Here is a 17,760-nt window from a genome sequence, read left to right on the forward strand (position 1 = left end):
GGACTCTCCAACCTCATGCTCAACTACTTGCCCAGATTCTTCTCCACAACATCTATCCCAAGCGTCCCCGCCAGGGATTAGTTCCTCGAAAAATCTCTCTTCTTATCTACGCAATCTTTTCTTCTCTTCCGATAAACTAGTCATCCATTCTTTTCGACCTTTTTATTCGTTATCAGAAATTCGAGCCTCTTCTTTTTGGGTGTTTCATAACTCCCATTCTCAAATACTTCCAAGTACCACTTCACAACGAAGTCATCCTCCATCCCTCGCAAGTCCTCGATGGTACCACCTTCAATCTAAGGTCCCTGCACATGCCCGGCTCTGATGAAGCAGATCCAACATCCTCCTTCAATTACTTTTCTGCTATGATGGATATCGAGCAGTCTCAGGATCGAATCCTTCGTAATCAAGCCCTGTTGTAGCAGACTCGCAAGCGGAATCGTGCCGACCGACCACATTCACCTTCTCCACCTTCGAGATAAACTCATTTTTTTTTATCTGTAATAACTTTTAATTACTTTGGACTGTAATATTTGGTCTGTAATAACTCTCTTACTCTGATCCCTTCCTTTTTGTCCATGACAAAGGGGGAGAAAAACCTGTCTCCATTATTGGAGAAATACTCTCTTTAAAACATTTTTTCAAATTTTTTATTATATTATTATTTCTATGCATAATGTCTTTTTGACAGGGGGAGCATATTTTGTCATCATCAAAAAGAGGGAGAATGTTGAGAAACTCTGTTTTGATGTCACATAATATGATACACTGTCTCATTTGATTTTATATGATATGATAATATGTCCTCTTGAAAAATGTTATATTATGACTGAATATGTTTTGCCATAAATCTAACGAGTATTTGATGCAAGGATATCTCACCCAATAAGGATGGAGACCTCCTGTTCAAGTACAAATATGGTGTAATCATACTCATTGAAGAAAAAGCTTGATGAGCCATGCATTCCTAAAGTTCAAATGAAGAGATCAGCTACCTCAAGATGAAGACTTCTTTCTTCTTTAGAGTCATATGTAACAGAACCTTCAGGAACTTGCATATTGCATATTACATACTCATTCATAAACACTATATCATCAAAGTATACGATAGTTTCAAAAAGCTCCTTTTTGAAAACTAATAATTGTACCTTCTTACAACCTTTTATGAAAAAGATATTTTGTCATGTAATAATTGTACCTTCTTACAACCTTTTATGAAAAAGACATTTTGTCATGTAATAATTGTACCTTATACTATATACAAGACAACATGATAAAAGGAATGTAGGAAAAAGACAAAAACATAAAATCGGCTACATGGAGAAAACAAATATAATATGTTTTTGAAAAGACTCTAGTTACCTTCTTTAAAGAATTATTTCTAATATAATGAAGAAGACAAAAACATAAATCGGCTACACAAAAGAAAAACAAATAAAATATGTTTTGAAAGGACTCTAGTTACCTTTTTTACAAAATCATAGAATGTCGACTTACTTGAAGTCATCATTCTCTTTACAAAGCATTAAATACCTCCTGTAACAAATCCTTGTTAAAATCCTTCTCAAAGAATGTCGACCTTCTTTTGGTCCTCATTCTCTCTGGAGACTTTAAAAAACACAACATAAAGAAAACACTTGACATGACTATGTACAAATAAATATCTCAAAGCACTCATAGTACTTACACTCATTTAAAGCAAAGAAGTACTAATGTACCTCAAATCATTAATTAGAATAAAGACAAAACTACAACCCAACATTCAATGTACTATTGTAAGAAATAGACTTTTTACATAAAATATGTATTACCTAAAATATTACAACGACTAGTGTACCCTCTAATTCATTTTTATGGAAAAAGGCATTCTCGAACTTCTCTAAAAGATGTTTTTGAAATGACATAACATTTCACATTTCAAAAAGTTACAATTCCAAAATGTAACGACTACTTTTTAAAAAGCTATATAAACACACTCAAATAAACTATTCGAACAATGGAATGGAATAGACGTGTGAGCTTACAACGAGAAAAATTTCTATTCGATATTTGAAAAGAGAGCCTTGAAAAAGAAAGAGAAAAAGGAAAGAAAGAAAAGAGAAAAAGTCAAGTCCAACTCTTTGACAAAGAGTATCCTCTGAGTGACAAACAGAACATTCTGAGAATCCTTCATTCGTGCATTCATATCATTCTGAAGGTTCTATAGGAAGTATTGTAACTCTGTTATTCACTGTATTCCTTCTTTGTTGAAAGAAGTAGACCTCTGTGAAAGAGGGTGTTGCCCTTCTCTGTTGAGAAAAGAAGACCTCTGTGAAAGAGGGTGTTGCCCTTCTCTGTTGAGAGAAGAAGACCTTTGTGAAAGAGGGTGTTGTCCTTCTCTGTTGAGAGAAGAAGACCTCTGAGGAAGAGGGTGTTGTACTATTTATTCGGTGACTCGGATGTTATAATGGAAAGCTCAAGTGGTTTGCTTGGGGACTGGATGTAGGTCTGGATACTGACCGAACCAGTATAAATTCTGTGTTTTATGTGTTGTGCCTTATTGCTTAATTATTTTATTTTATTGATCATAATCATATTTCACTATTCACCCCCCCTCTAGTGGAATTTCACCTTCTTCTTTATGCCATCTTCTCTGCCTTTCCCATCAACTGGTCAAGTGTCATCTTCCACAACATGATCAACTTTCGTTCTTTTAAGTCTCTTCCCTTCGGATATTTCATATCACTCATTCTTGAATTCTTTCAGATTTCGCTTGCAACAGATGTCGTCTACTACTCAAACAATATAATTGATGACTCCTCTCTCCATGAAGAAGAGTGCTCTCCTCTAAACTCTGACGACGAAGGCCCTCACGAAGCAGATCAAGCAGCAACTTCTAACCTTGACATCTTCACAGCTCTTGTCACTATCCAGAACACCCAGGATCTCCTTCTGCAGAATCAAGCTTCACTACAACTAGGCCAAGATGCATTACTCTGAAAGTTTCACCCTTCCTCCGACTCAAAATAAACTTATTTTTTTGGGACTGTAATAACTTTTAATCACTTTTGGTCTATAATAACTCTGATACTCTGATCCCTTCCTTTTTGTCTGTGACAAAGGGGGAGAAAACCTGTCTCCATTATTGGAGAAATACTCTCTCTTTAAACATTTTTTATATTTATGATAATATTATTTCTATGCATAATGTCTTTTTGACAGAGGGAGCATATTTTGTCATCATCAAAAAGGGGGAGAATGTTGAGAAACTCTGTTTTGATGTCACATAATATGGTACACTGTCTTATTTAATTTCATATGATATGATAATATGTCTTCTTGAAAAATGTTATATAATGACTGGATATGTTTTGCCTTATATCTAACAAGTATTTGATACAAGGATATCTGTGATCATCGCAAAATTTTTCCTCTTTATATGTTTCTCTCTCTTCCTTCTCTTTTCCTTTCCAACCTCTTATTTTCCTCCTTTTTGAAGGGAGAAAGATAAAAGACGGAAAGAAAGAGAGAAGAGAAAAGAAAGAGAGAAGAGAAAAGAAAGAAGAGAAGAGGAGAAGAGAGAGGAACTCTTTTGCGGGTTTCACTTGACCTTAATTTTGAAGAATTTTGAAATAACTCGCCTCCATTTTTTTTTAAATGTTTGCGGGAAAACTAGGAGATGGGATCCGCTCGTCGGTACGAGGTTCGACCGTTCCTGGTGCCTTTACTAGGGGTAATCGAACCAAGGGTCGAATTTCATGCCTTTTGCTTTGCTAAGAAATTATCTAAGTTTTTATCCTAAGTCTAAATGCACAATGAATCATGCTTGTGCAAATGCAAAGATGTATGCTCTTTTTGAAAAATGTTTTGAAGAATTTCCAAGATAAAGTGAAGAGATGTTTCCTAACTTAGAACTTAAGATTAAAGTTCTAAGTTTTTAGAATAATCAATAGCTTGGGAAGATAAATCTGGAATTTGGAAATTAATTTTGAAGTTTTGAGATAAAAGAGAAGGAAATTTTCAAAGTCACAAATAGACTTTTAAATTTTTGAACTTGGATGAATATTTGGAAAGGAATTGAATTCCAATTTTGAAGTTTTGAATTTAGAAGGGAATATGGGAAATCTAAAGGAATTGAGAAATGGGATTTGCAAAAGTTGGAATTTCAGGATGAAATCTGAATCCAAAGTTTGGATTCTGAATAGAGTTCAAAATTGAATCTTGGATTTAGAATCCAAAAAAATAGGAATTGGATTTGGAAATGGAAGTTGATTTGAAATCTGGAATTGAGAATGGAATTTGAATTCAAAGTATGGATTCTAAATTTGAGATTTAAAATCAAATTCTGGATTTAGAATCTGAAGTGGGAATTGGATCTGAATTCTAAGGTCCAAGATGAAATTGGATTTTGATTTTTAAATGGAATTGGATCTAAGATCTGAGATCCAAAGGGGAATTGGGTTCTGGATCCTAGAATGGAATTGGATTTAAGGTTTGGAATCCAATATGCTTTTTGGATCTAAAATCTGAGATCCAAGATAGGGTTGGGCCCTGGATCCTAAGATGGAATTGGATCTGAAGTCTGAGATCCAAAGTGGAATTGAATTCTGGATCCTAGAATGGAATTGGATTTAAGGTTTGGAATCCAATATGCTTTTTGGATCTGAAATCTGAGATCCAAGATAGGGTTGGGCCCTGGATCCTAAGATGGAATTGGATCTGAAGTCTGAGATCCAAAGTGGAATTGAATTCTGGATCCTAAGAATTGGAATTTGGATCTGAATCTGAGATCCAGAGTAGAGTGGGATTCTGGATCCTAAGAATTGGAATTTGGATCTGAATCTGAGATCCAAAGGTAGAATGAGAATTTGGATCCTAAATGGAACTTGGATCTGTAATTAGAGATCCAAAGTGGGATAAGGATTTGGATCCTAAATGGATTTTGGATCTGTAATTGGAGATCCAAAATGGAATAAGGACTTGGATCCTAAATGGAATTTGGATCTGTAATCGGAAAATCCAAAGTGGAATGGAGTTTATACTTGAAAATCTGGATCCAAGTTGAGACTAGGTTTTGACTTTGGATTTGGGTTTTGAGAAGTCCAAATAGGACCTTTAAAGATGGATCTGGGTTTTAGAAACCCCAAATTTAAACTTGAGATTCAAATCCAAACCTTGATTGAAGATAAGGGGATGAACTTGATTTTGAAATCAGAAGATAACTTCAAAATTGAACTTTGAATTTGAATTTTTGATTTGAGTTGGAAATTTGAAGTTTGAATATAAGATGATTTGGGAATTTCAAAGTCAAATTGGACTTTGAAATTGAATTTTTGAATATTGAAATGAAATAGAATTGGATTTGAATAAGATCTGATGATGAAGAAGAAAAACACTTGAAATTTTGAAAAAGAAGTTTTGAAAATATGATGCAATTCTATCCTATATGATGAACGAATTTAAATAAGTTTGAAATTGGATTTGAAAATCATATTTCATTCTTCAAATGAATTTAAATAAGACTAATGATATAATACACTCCTGACTATGGTCATTGAATGTATTATATGATAGTCATATCTAAATTCAAATGAAAAATAAAATATCTTTTGGTGCTTTTATAGAATTTAAAATGAAATTAACTCTCAATATACCCTGACTATGGCCATTGGTATACATTTTGAGTTAATCCTAAGTTAAATTCTGATAAAAGAAAGAAAACATTTTGAGAAAATATGATGAATTTTGAAAGTGGATCCAGTGTTATTTTGTAAAAGATAGAAATTCTAAGTTTTGTTTACACCCCGACTATGGCCGTTGATGTAAATCGTCAACTTAGCATTAACTTACCTCTTACAAAATGGTGCACGTGTCATTCGTGTTTCACCATTGTGGGAATTTTGAGAAATAAAGAAAAATGTATGAAAACAAACAATTCATGATATTCTACCATGCTCATTCATTCTACCTAAAACGGGAAATGTAAATTTTCATTCAAATCTAGCTATTACAACTCATAAAATCAAATTTACAACTTCAAATGTCAACTTTATCCACATATTTCCTGCAAAAAAAAGTCATTTCAAGGCAAGAAGAAATATCATACTGAAAACTAGTCATACATGTGAGTATTTCTAAGAGCTTAGTGGAAAACATATGTATCTCAAAAGTGTATTGATAGCATTCTAAGTTAAATAAGATGAGACTACTATAGCATGTCACCCTAATGGGAAAGTATTCATTGGGATTTGGAAGTAAATACATAACAATCTCGTAGAAGCCCTATCAGAAGAACACATGTGTCGGGTATTAAACCCAAATACATACAGTTCCTACCAAAAAATTTTATGTTATATTCACATACCGGTTGATGGATCAGAGTTTTACAGCAAACCCTGTTTAATATCATAACAGGATGCCTACCAATTTTTGTCGATGAGATAGCAATCTCTGAAAGTTTGTATCAAAATTCTCTAATTGACACATACAGATCTGAGAGTAATAAACTGTCAGATTTGTTATCCAACAAATCTCAAATACGCAATGATCCCTTCATCCAGTATGTGGCTGAAGCAAGATTATGGGGATAGGTCAGTGAGAGATAAGGTATCTATGGTGTGGGTGAGAATGGCTGATGCACAACCAACGAAATTCATGTATTATGGATTGTGAAATCAGATGGTTACATGATGATGCTGGAAATGTATTGTGAAATGCCACAGTAAAGGCACAGATGTTGAGTGGAGGCGTGTTAGGCCAGTAAAAGGAGTGCATGGAACAACTGTGCAGTGTAGGATGGACATACAGGTGAACAGTGTGTTTTGCAGAAAGGAGAGCAAGTTTGTGACAGATGTGACTCAGGACAACTGCAAAAGCAATGGCTATTACAGCTTTCAGAGCAATATTCCCTTAATCATTTGTTGTGAGGCGACTTGGATATCATCTGTGCCCCCTCCCCCTGACTATGATTAGCTTCACCTGAAGTCTTTGATAGAGCATCTCCAAAGACAATACCCTGCCTGAGATCATGTTGCTGAAGCCAGATTTCTGCAATGCTCAATAAGCAAAGTGAGGGCGTCATGAATACCCAGCAAATTGATTTTAATAGTGGCCGCAGGCACTTTCTTGATATCCTAACTTTGACATCCCGAGTAATAAAAACCTATCTCAACTTTCACAGAATTTGTAGAAAATCATGCCCACTGTGCTTTCTCTCTCTCTCTCTCTCTCTCTATATATATATATATATATATTTATTTTTATTTTTATTTTATTTTTTTGCTTTTGTTGAATGGAACATATGCCTGTCACAACTTGATGATAACTATAGGTTGGCATTTAGATTCAAAACCTTCTTGCCTGGATCACTCTGGCAGGAGAAGCCAGTTCTTCCGTAGTTACTGGCTTGATAGTGATGGCTGGCGTGATAGTGTGGCAAGTGCGAGTGAAGGTGGACAATAGCAATAAAGGGGTGTTTGAAGCATCGTGTTTGCAATAGAGCACGATCAACAGAAAAAATGCTGTGGAGATAGAAATGTGTAAGGGTTAAAAAAAAATGGAATTTCCCTGGATTTCAAAGAACTACCACAAGATGGCCATATACGAGTTACATCACTAAGATATATAACTCATATCCAACATTCATTAAAACAAACTCACCACATTTATGTTCGTTGTATCCTGCAATATAGGATGTCCACCCTCTCCTTGGTGTGCATAATTTGAAACAGAGATGCAGAGATATCCAACAGATTTTAACAGAAAAAGAAAAAAAAAAAAACACTGATGCGAGACGAAGATGAGGAATTGAATAACCATACAATGTAAGAGATAATATAAAGGATGCAATGATGTGTAAAACATGATGCAGTAAAAAAAAAAAAGGGGCAAAAAGGTCATTTTAAAAAAAAAAAAATTGAAAAATTTGGGGTGTTCACAATATCTCACTTAAAAAGGATGGAGACCTCTTGTTCAAGTACAACTATGATGCAATCATACTCCTTGAAGAAAAAGCTTGGCGAGCCATGCACTCCTAAAGACCTTCTAAAGAGATCGGCTTCCTCAAGTTGAAGATTTTTTTCTTCTTTACAGTCATTTGTAACAGAACCTTCAGAAGGATGCATATTGCATATTACATACTCACTCATAAAAGCTATTTCATAAAAGTATACGATAGTTTCAAAAAGCTCCTTTTTTGAAAACAAATAATTGTACCTTCTTACAACCCTTTATGAAAAAGGTATTTTGACATGATTTCAAAATGTAATAATTGTACTTTATATCATATACAAGACAACATGAAAAGAAATGATTTCAAATATAGGAAAAAGACAAAACATGAAATCGACTACACAAAGAAAACAAATATAATATGTTTTGAAAAGACTCTAGTTACCCTCTTTAAAGAAATGATTTCAAATATAGGAAAAAGACAAAACATGAAATCGACTACACAAAGAAAACAAATATAATATGTTTTGAAAAGACTCTAGTTACCCTCTTTAAAGAAATGATTTCAAATATAGGAAAAAGACAAAACATGAAATCGGCTACACAAAGAAACCAAATATAATATGTTTTGAAAAGACTCTAGTTACCTTTTTACAAACTCATAGAATGTCGGCTTACTTAAAGTCATCATTCTCTTTGTATAGCATTAAATACCTTCTGTAAAGAATCCTTGTTAAATATCCTTCTCAAGAATGTCGACTTACTTGTAGTCTTCATTCTCTATGTAGACTTTGAAAAACACAACATAAAGAAAACACTTGACATGACTATGTACAAATAAATATCTCAAAGCACTCATTGTACTTACACTCATTTCAAGTAAAGAAATACCTATGTACCACAAATCATTAATTAGGATAAAGATAAAACCACATGACAACCTACAATCCAACGTTCAATGTACTATTGTAAGAAATAAACTTTTTACATAAAATATGTATTACCTAAAATATTACAACGACTAGTGTACCCTATATTTTACTTTTATGGAAAGAAGACTTTCTCGAATTCCTCTAAAGATGTTTTTTGAAATGGCATGACATTTCACATCTCAAAAAGGCTACGATTTCAAAAAGCCAACGACTATTTATTTAAGCTATAAAAACACACTAAAATGAACTATTCAAACACAGAAGGGAATGGAATAGACAAGTGAGCTTACAACGAGGAAAATACCTATTCGATATTTGAAAGAGAGCCTAGAAAAAGAAAGAGAAAAAGAAAGAGAAAAAATCAAAAATAACTCTTTGACAAAGACTATCTTCTGAGTGACAAACAGAACATTCTGAGAATCCTTCATTCGTGCATTCATATCATCCTGAAGGTTCTATAGGAAGTATTGTAACTTTCTGTTATTCACTGTATTCTTTCTTTGTTGAAAGAAGTAGACCTCTGTGAAAGAGGGTGTTGCCCTTCTCTGTTGAGAGAAGAAGACCTCTGTGAAAGAGGGTGTTGTCCTTCTCTGTTGAGAGAAGAAGACCTCTATGGAAGAGGGTGTGCCCCTTCTCTGTTGAGAGAAGAAGACCTCTGAGGAAGAGGGTGTTGTACTATTTATCCGGTGACTCGGATGTTATAGTGAAAAGCTCAAGTGGCTTGCTTGGGGACTGGATGTAGGTCAGGGTTTTGACCGAACCAGTATAAATCTTGTGTTTATTGTGTTGTGCCTTATTGCTTTATTTTTTTATTATATCAACTTGCATCGTATTTCACTATTCACCCCCCCCTCTAGTGGAATTTCAAAAACATCTCGTCAAAAACAAGGAACCTCGTCGGAACGAGACTTAGGTTTAACCCAAACCTGAAAAAGGAAGATGCCTTGTGGCACGAGGTTCAGGATTAACCCTTAACCTGAAGGGGACAATCAAATGGAATCCTCGAATGAAAAAACCATAATGGGACCTTCGGAGTTTGGACGAACAAATCCGAAAGGGGTTTGCGAAAGGAGGAAGATGGGGTTCCCTAAAGCTTGGAAAAATGAATGATTTTGGGCGTCTCATTGCTGAGACTCAAATAGCTTTTGAAATCAATGACCTCTCGCAGAAAGTTTAGGTTTTGACCCTTAACCTGAGTGGGAACGACCATACGGATTTCTTGAGTGAAGAAACCGTTATGAGACAAGAAGAGATACTTCTCTTGAAGGAGGTAACTCTTTTGAAAAATATAAACAACACTAGGTTGCATCAAAATGAATATTGAATACTTATTTCATTCTTGGAATAGCTAGAAAATTTTGCCAATAAGATAAAATTGTAGTTGACTTAAATGCTTGAAAACTGTGCACGTATGTGCAAAAGATATTCCCTCTTTTACCTAGAGTATTTCCTCCAATGAGGTTAACTCCTTGGTTCTAAGAGTCAAATTCAAAATTTTAGCGCTGATGATTTACTTCAAGGAAGCTATCCATTTTCTTGGTATGAGAAGAGAATAAATATTTTTAATTTCATAAAAGCAAGTAATGAAAATATATTGATAAAAGAATTTTGCATGAGGAAAGATGACTCCTGGCAATTTTGGGAGTTTGATATCTGGGTGTTTTTCTCATGATGATCTTTTTGCACTCTTTTTGAGTCATTGAACTTTCTCGGGTTTTAACATTATCCTTTATTTTGGAGATGTCCTGACTTTTCTCCCTTTTTCAGGAAAGGGTACGTCACAAACTCATTCATCTTGGAGATGTTCCGATCCTTCTTTTATCTCAGGAATTCTAATGATGATATTGGCTCAAAAGGTCTTTAGATGATAACAGAAATCAAATATCTTTTAAGGTTTGTTGGTAGGTTCATCACACTCGCCTTCATCTCGACGGTGATCTGAACTTTCCCTGGAAGGATTCTTCACAAACTCCTTCATCTCGGAGATGATTCAAATCTTCTTTGGCCCAAGGGGTCTAGCTCGCATATTCGTCTTCATCTTGACGACAGTTGAGAGATCCCTTTTGCAGATATTTTATTGCTGCATAAAATGGTTGAGAAGACATGAATTAAGTGGATTCTTTTTATAGCTCAAGATATTTCCACTACCTGATTGCCAGATAGCTATTTTTAAACATGTGCCATAGCCATGATCAATATCAATTTCGCTTCTGGCTTTTCAACATCATTGAATATTTCTTTTACTAATCATACCAAGGATATTTCTTTCATCCTTTTGGTCGATCAACAGGGAAGAGATTTTGAATTTTATCCCTTTTTCGCAAAAAGTTTCACCCTTTTGAAAAGAATACTGGAGGTAATCTGAGATAATTCTTTTGTGTAGTAAGAATATTTGAATCAACAACTGTTTTTAGCAAATTGGCATAATGTTCCAGAATCCTTTTGTAAAATAATCACTTAATATAAATTTTGATAAGACCTTTAGCTGTAATTTAGAGGAATGGTGTAAAGATCAGACTTTGGAAAACTTGACTTTTAGATTTTGGGAATCCCAACTAGTTATGAGAAACTGGATTTGAAATCCCGGCCAGTGAAAAACACTGGATTTTGAAAATCCTGACCAGTTATGAAAAACTGGATTTGAAATCCCGACCAGTGAAAACCACTAGATTTTGAAAATCCCGATCAGCTATGAAAAACTGGATTTGAAATCCCGACCAGTGAAAAGACTAGATTTGAAAATCCCGACCAGTTATAAGAAACTGGATTTTGAAAATCCTGACCAGTGAAAACACTGGATTTTAAATCTCGACCAGTTATGAGAAACTAGATTTTGAAAATCTCGATCAGTAAAAACACTGGATCTTAAATCCCGACCAGTTATGAGAAACTAGATTTTGAACTAAAAGATTTAATTTAATGGTTTGAAAGTGATTGAATTTGGGAGATTATAACTCAAGGGTTGAGAAAATGATGAAATTTTGAAAACATTGCACCCAGAGGTTGGGGAACAGATGGAATTGATAGATGAAAGATCGAAAGGTTTGGAAATGATAGAATTGAGAAATTGCTCCCTGAAGGTTTGATTTGTGGAACAGATTGATTTGGGATCTCGACCATTGTGAGCTGGGACTTTTAAAATACATGACCAGCAAAAAAAAGCTGTAACCTTTGAAATACATGACCAACAAAAGCTAGATCCTTTGAAATACATGACCAGCGAGCTGCTGGATCTTTTGAAATACATGACCAGCAAAAGCTGGAACCTTTAAAATACATGACCAACGAGCTGCTGGATCCTTTTGAAATACACGACCAGCGAGAGCTGGATCTTTTTGGAATACATGACCAACGAGTGTTGAATCTTTTGGAATACATGACCAGCGAGTTGCTGGATCATTTGAAATACATGACCAACAAAAAGCTGGATCTTTTGGGAATACATGACCAACGAGTGTTGGATCTTTTAAAATACATGAGCAGCGAGCTGCTGGATCCTTTTTTAAAATACATGACCAACGAGTGTTGGATCTTTTGGAAATACATGACCAACGAGTGTTGAATCTTTTAGAAATACATGACCAACGAGTGTTGGATCTTTTAAAATACATGACCAGCGAGCTGTTGGATCCTTTTTGGAAATACATGACCAACGAGTGTTGGATCTTTTGGAAATACGTGACCAACGAGTGTTGGATCTTTTGGAAATACATGACCAACGAGTGTTGGATCTTTTGGAAATACATGACCAACGAGTGTTGGATCTTTTGAAAATACATCAAATTTTGGAAAATTTAAGTCAGAACTTGAATTTTTTAGAAGGGAAGACTTTCGTCAGAAGACTGAATTTAGAAAGTTACCTGTGCGAGGACCGGATTTTCCAAATGAGCTCAATGCATAGTTGAGAATTTCGAGAAGTAACCAATGCGAGGAATGGATTCTTCAAATGAGCTTAATATATGATTTTGAAAAGTTAGAGAAATAACCAATGCGAGGACTGAGTTTTTGAAGATGGACTAGATTTTCAAATAGAATTTAGAAATCAAAGATCCTTGGTGAAAATTAATGGACCATCATAGCTTAACTGTATGTGGTCTGCTTTCAGGATTTATTCCCTTATTCTGAACAGGGAAGGAAGGAAAGAAATACCTCGTTAGTAGGAGGCATCAGGTTTATCCCTTAACCTGAAAGGGTACGAAAAAAAAAATGATGAGAATTGAAGAATGATAGAAATTGATGAAAGATTGATTGAAATTGACAAAAATTTAAGGAAAGATTGATGAAAGTTCTGAATTTTGATAGGCCATGATAGTTAACCGTATGTGGCCTGGTTTTTAGGATTAACCTCGTATCCTGAACGGGGAAATAATAAAAAGAATACCTCATTGAAAGGAGGCATCAGGTTTATCCCTTAACATGAAAGGGTAAAGAACGATTTTTTAAAGAGAATAAACCTGAATCTTGAAATTTGGAATCGATTAGCCGGAAGGCTGGATTTTGGAAGAAGGTCCCACCTGGCAGTTGGGTTTTTTTTTTTTTTTTAAAAAGAAGAGAGTCCAAGTCGGAACTCGGATATTAAAAAGAAAGATGGAATATATAAAGGGGAGAACTCGAGTCGGAACCCAGATGTTCAAGATAAAAGATAAAAGAGAAATTTAAGTTGAAAATTTTGAACTCTCGACACAACGATTGGTCCCAACGTCAGCATTGGATCCAAAAGGAAGTCCTAGTCGGAACTCGGAACTTCAAACGAAAGAATAAAGGGAAAAGCCCGAGTGGGAACTCGGATCTTCAAAACAAAAGATAAAAGATAAATTTGAGTTGAAATTTTTTAAATTTCGATGCAACAATTGGTTCCAACGTGAGCATTGGATCCAAAAGGAAGTCCTAGTCAGAACTCGGAACTTCAAACGAAAGAATAAAGGGAAAAACCCGAGTGGGAACTCAGATCTTCAAAACAAAAGATAAAAGAGGAATTTGAGTTGAAAAATTTGAAATTTTGACGCAACAATTGGTTCCAACATGAGCATTGGATCCAAAAGGAAGTCCTAGTCGGAACTCGGAACTTCAAAATAAAGAATAAAGGAAAAAACCAGAGTGGGAACTCGGATCTTCAAAACAAAAGATAAAAGAGGAATTTGAGTTGAAAAATTCGAAATTTCGACGCAACGATTGGTTCCAATGTGAGCATTGGATCCAAAAGGAAGTCCTAGTCGGAACTTCAAACCAAAGAATAAAGGAGAAAACCCGAGTAAGAATTCGGATTTTCAAAGATGAAAGATAAAAGAGAAACTTGAGTTTGAAAACTCGAATCTCTAAAGAAATGATTGGTTCCAACATGAGCATTGGATCCAAAAGAGGAAGCCCGAGTCAGAACTCGGGTTTTTTGACAGAAACTTTTAGTCAAAAGATTAAACTTTAAAAATTTGCCAGTGCGAGGACCGGATCTAGGATTAAGAATGACCAACTTGAGGACTAAATTATTTGATTTGCAATGAAGAAGACCATCATAGTTAATTGTATGTGGTCTGATTTTCAGGATTAACCCCTTATCCTGAATGGGGAAAGAATAAAATTTGAGAACTGATGAAAAGAGATAGAAATTGATGGAAGATTTGACAAAAATGAAGAGAAGAATCAAGGAAATTTATGAAAATTGTCTTGTAAAAGAATTCTCACAGGTAGCATTGTTGCTCCTATGAGTGGTCTCAGAATTATCCCTTATCTTGATTGGGAAAATAAAATTTTGAAAAGGACTGATGAAAAGAGATAGAAATTGATGGAAGATTTGAATAAAAATCAAAGAAATTTGATGAAAATTTGTCTTTGTAAAAGAATTTTCACAGGTAGCATTGTTTCTCCTATGAGGGGTTTCAGGATTATCCTTTATCCTGAATGGGAAAAGAATAAATTTTAAGGAGAATTAACAAAGGGAAATTAGCATAAATTTAGAAAAGATTGATGAAACTTGTGTTGCAAAAAAATTCTCGTAGGTAGCATTATTGTTCCTACGAGGGGTCTCAAAATTATCCCTTATTATGAATGGGAAAAGAATAAAATTTGGCAAAAAATAATAAAGGGCTTGATAAAGAATCAAAAGAATCGACAGAATTTGCTAAAGAAATAAAATTGATAAAATTGGATAAAGAATAAAATTTTGATAAAGATTTGGCAGAGATTAATGAAGCTTTAAAAGAGGAAGAAAAGACATTCAGGACTATCCCTTATCCTGAAGAAAGAAGGACCTCGTAGGACGAAGTTTCAGGTTTAGCCCTTAACCTGAAGAGGGAAAAAGAAGGAAAAAGAAGGAAAAAGAAGGAAAAAGAAATACCTCATGGGAAAGAGGCATCAGGTTTATCCCTTAACCTGAAAGGGTAATTCTGAAATAAGAATTGACAAGAAAAATTAATAAAATCAATGAAGGATCAATAAAATTGAAAAAAATTGATAAAGATGAATAAAAATTGATAAAACTGATAAAAATTGACAAATGAAAAGAGTTGATTGAGAAAAAGAATTTTGTTTGATCATGCCTGCAAACAGATTTTTGAAATATGAATTTATATATCTATATATTAAAAAAAATGCCCCACTTTAACTAAGAAGGAAGAATAATATTTGAAGAAGGTTATTTGAAAAAGATAGGAGAACTTTAAAAATAAGATATTTAGAATAAAGAATTTTAAAATAAATTTTGACAAAAGAAGGAATTAGGTTGACAAAATGATATCCCATTACCAGGGATTGAGTCGCCACATAATTTATGTCATTTGCTTTGTTATTTATGAGGGAGAGTAGTCAACTAAAACATAAAGGAAAATGCTATTTTAAAAAGGATATCTTTTGACGGAAAGGGATTTTATTTATGAAAAGATAAACAAAAATATAGAATCTAGAAGATACGTAGGGAAGATAGGAGGGAAAATAAATTTTGAGAATAAATGGTAAAGATTTAAAATTTTTGAAGAATTTGCAGGCAGGATCAGAAGAATTTGAAGAAATCAGAAGAAAAGGAAAATACACCTGGGTTTAAAAAAAATAAAGAGAAAAATTTGAATATATACCCAGGGTTTTGGAAAATATAAGGAATATAAAATATCACACAATCACAGATGTACAAACAAGGATGCACAAACAACACTCCCTAAAGGCTGACTCTAAATGCAATATTTCAAAATGGCTTGTAAGACCTTAATCCTAACTTTAAGGTTTGGATCATCTGATTCCAATCAAGATATGCCGATATACTCAAGCCGAAGCTCCAAGTACGTGGCATAGAAATATTTCTCTGGTTCTAAGGTACTGGCTTCCCAACATCCTTGAGCACCTACCGATATACCTCAAACTATGACCCTTAGGTACGTGGTAGGGGGGCGTGAACCCAAATAGGTGGTCCAGTTGTGAGGCTCTCTCCCGAACTATGGTTCAATGAGACAGCCCAGCAACGTGAAGACCGGGACAATATAGGTAGGGATGTTTTTCGAAAACATGTTCATCATGTAATAAAACCAGAAAGCCCTAATACAAGTCGTAAAGAGATAAAATTTAAATGGAAAGAAGCATACACTTGCATACATTGTTTACATTCAATCCCTAGAATTGAGAAGAGTTGTATTTTAGACCTAAGTCTAATGTGAACATGGAATAATCTCCTCAATATGGTCCTACCAAACCATACTTAAATCCTATATACAATGATGTCAGCTTAGGACAGAGTCTAGGCTCCTAAGGTTTGCATGGAAATGAAGCTAACATTTGAAGAATAAAGACTTAGATAATATCAAAGCAAAGCAAAAGACAAAAATTCGACTGGACGGAGACAAGTCCCATCTCGATCGCCAAAACTGTGATCATCGCAAAATTCTTCCTCTTTGGTTTCTTTCTCTCTCTTCATTCTCTTTTCCTTTCTAATCCCTATTTCTCCTTTTTGAAGGGAGAAATAAAAGAAAGAAAAGAAGAGAGAAGAGAAAAGAAAGAAGAGAGAGAGAGGAATTCTTTTGTGGGGTCTCACTTGACCTTAATTTTTGAAAATATTTAAGAAAATAACTCGCCTCTATTTTTGAAATATTTGCGAGAAAAATTGGGAGACTGGATTCGCTCGTCAGTACGAGGTTCGACCGTTCTTAGCGCCTTTACCAGGGGTAATCGAACCAAAGGTTGAATTCATGCCCTTTTGCTTTGCTAAAAGATTATCTAAGAATTTATTCTAAGTCTAAATGCACAAAGAATCATGCTTGTGCAATGCAAGGATGTATGCTCTTTTGAAAAGAATGATTTTGGAAATCTAAGTTTTTCCAAGAGAAAATATGATGACGGAATGAAGAAATGATTTGGAATAATTGATTTTAACTTAGAACTTGAGATAGATCAGGAAAGATGTTTAAAGTTCTAAGTCTTTGAAATAATCAGATTTTTTATGAAAAATAAATCTGGACTTTGAAAAGAATGATTTGAAGCTGAGATAAAAGCAAAGTCAGAAATGGTCTTTGAATTTTGAATTTTGAACTTGAATTTAGGAGGGGAGATGAAATTTGAAATAGAATTGAATTCCAATTTCGAAATTTGAAATCAAGATGGGGCTTGAGAAATACAGATTGAGTTTGAAAAATAGAATTGGTTTTAAGAGATCTAGATGGGATATGAAAAATGGAATTGGTTTTTGGAATTTGAGAATCAAGATAAACTTGGATTTGAAATCTAGAATTGGGAATGGAATTGGGTTTGAAACCTGGGATCCGAAACGGAATTTGAATCCAAAGTCTAAATCCTAAATGGAATTTGGATCTGAAGTCTGAGATCCAAGATGAAGTTGAATTCTAGGATCCTAAATAGAATTGGATCCGGAGTCTTGGATCCAAAATGAAGTTGAATTCTAGGATCCTAAATGGAATTGGATCCG

The sequence above is a fragment of the Nuphar pumila genome, chromosome 5, assembly GCF_984573655.1.
Source record: "Nuphar pumila chromosome 5, dmNupPumi1.hap1.1, whole genome shotgun sequence".
Taxonomy (NCBI): domain Eukaryota; kingdom Viridiplantae; phylum Streptophyta; class Magnoliopsida; order Nymphaeales; family Nymphaeaceae; genus Nuphar; species Nuphar pumila.